Raw genomic sequence first — 2,432 nt, forward strand, 5'->3', positions numbered from 1 at the left:
AGAGGAACAGCTCCTGGGGGTGAGAAGTAGCTACCCGCGGGTGAGGTTTTGTGCTTGGAGTCGTTGCGATGAACGTGAATGTATGTGTGAAAAATACAGGAATGGGGTCGGTTATGAAGATATCCCTGCAGAAGGGATGCAACGCGGTTTCAAAGTACCAAAACCTGTGTGGGCACATCGCTAATAACCGTGGAGTGACGGTCTGATGTTTTTCATTCATCTCTTAACAACCCGGTATTTTATGCATTGCAAATGTTTTCAATCTAGTGTGTGTAGTGGGCAAATAAATCTGATTTTCTCCCCTTTTAAAATGAAAAGGTTGTGTGGTGTTCAGTGTGCTGTTCGAACACTGAAACGATGCAAAAATTCGCATATAGCTGAGACAATTCACAGGTATTTATAAATGGAAATTAGCCCTATAGCATTAAGTGCTTGTTTCACCTAACAACCGAGAGTAATTTCTCTGCATCCAGAAAAATGCTATTTCATAGAATCCCAGAACTGTCTGGGCTGGAAGGGACCGTCAAAGCTCACCCAGCCCAACCCCCTGCAGGGAGCAGGGACATCTGCACCCAGCGCTCAGAGCCCCAAGGGCCAACCTGACCTAGGATGGCTCCAGGGATGGGGCTGGTCCCACCTCTCCAGTACACCTGGGGCACAGAACTGTCTGGGCTGGAAGGGACCGTCAAAGCTCACCCAGCCCAACCCCCTGCAGGGAGCAGGGACATCTGCACCCAGCGCTCAGAGCCCCAAGGGCCAACCTGACCTAGGATGGCTCCAGGGATGGGGCTGCTCCCACCTCTCTGGGCAACCTGGGCCAGGGTCTCACCAGCCTCACAGTAGAGAATTTCATCTTTGTATCTCATCTAAATCTCCCCTCTTTCAGTTTGAAACCGTTGCCCCTTGTGCTATCACTGCACTGCCTGTAGTGACACAGGCACTACACTACACTGATAAAGATAAATATTTCAGATTATGTGGTAGATGTGTCAGCTTATATGATAAATATTTTCGCTTATATGATCAAACAATCTCATAAAGCAACATCGTCCTGTCTAGTTGTCGCGGAGGCACCCACAAAACAGGCAGCAGCAGCTATACAAAACTTGGGGGTTTATTGAACTCAGAATTGACCAGCACTTGTGTCAGCTTATATGATAAATATTTTCGCTTATATGATCAAACAATCTCATAAAGCAACATCGTCCTGTCTAGTTGTCGCGGAGGCACCCACAAAACAGGCAGCAGCAGCTATCCAAAACTTGGGGATTTATTGAACTCAGAGTTGCCCAGCACTCCGACTGAGCAGAATTAATTACAAGTTAGGATTCAGACGGGAGTGTATCACCACACAACGATGCCTCAACACTAAACCACACTCTCTCAGGCAGGTAAACAACGTGCACACCCTCACTCATACAACGGAGAATCTCCCACTTAAGGGTACCAAAGGGGTCACTCACCTGCGGGGAGTGAGGGCTCGCTCAGACCCGGGAGATACACTCGGGTGATGTCCTGATCCAGGGGACAGTCCCCGACTGCATGACCTGCGGCTCCACACAGGACCAACTGCAGCAGGGTTCTCTGACAGGGCTCCTTTGTCCCCCGGGCAGAGAGGGCTGAGGTCGTTTAAATCAGTGAGCACAGAGAAGAGGTCAGCGAGAGGAGACCGGACTGAGGGACCAGAGAGCCCCGGGTGGTCACGCTGATCTTTATCAGGGGCTTGTGCAGACCCTGATCTTCCTGCAAGACACCCTGCAAGGGTGTCTGTACCTGCCACACTAGTACCTGTTCAAGTAAAAAATTGGTTACATTTGAATTCTCTGTTTTATACGAAAAAGATTATAGTTAAGTTGCACATTGTTTCTTACAGCTTTTAACCTCTTAACAGCTCTTACCCCCTCAGCTATTACAGCAGATCCTTGGCGAGTATTGGAGTTTGCTTTTTCATTCCCTGGGACAAGTTTTGTTGTGGTTTGTTTGATTTTGGGGGGTTTGTTTGTTTGTTTGTTTATTTTTTTCTGTGTTTGATGATGTGAAACCTCTTGAGCACTGAAGTTCAAACCAATGACGGCTGATGGAATAAAGGCTCTCCGGAGAACTTGTCACAGCTCGGTAGTTGTAACGACAGGTTTCAGTACAACAGCAAAATACTGAAATGTTTGAATCCTGAAATTTATCACAGAGCTGGATTCATCTCTCCTAATTTTTAATGAAATACCCACAGGTTTCTGCATTAAAAAAACCCAAATAACACATCCCTAGGTTGCTCAGAAACCAGCACTCCCAATGCAAGATCACAGAATCCCAGACTGGTGGGGGCTGGGAGGCACCTCTGGAGATCATCCAGTCCAACCCCCTGCTAGAGCAGGGTCACCAGAGCAGGGTGCCCAGTTTGGCGTCCAGGCAGGTCTGGGATCTCTACACACCAG

The 2,432-nt window shown here is 48.1% G+C and overlaps 1 protein-coding gene across 1 annotated transcript in view; it reads left to right on the forward strand.

Annotated features, from left to right (window-relative positions):
• The window catches only part of CCK (cholecystokinin), a 7,307-nt gene that overhangs the window by 347 nt on the left and 4,528 nt on the right, over positions 1 to 2,432 (forward strand). The gene's annotated exons all lie outside the window — the stretch shown is intronic.

This window comes from Buceros rhinoceros, unplaced genomic scaffold (assembly GCF_000710305.1).
Source record: "Buceros rhinoceros silvestris isolate BGI_N320 unplaced genomic scaffold, ASM71030v1 scaffold5413, whole genome shotgun sequence".
Lineage (NCBI taxonomy): Eukaryota > Metazoa > Chordata > Aves > Bucerotiformes > Bucerotidae > Buceros > Buceros rhinoceros.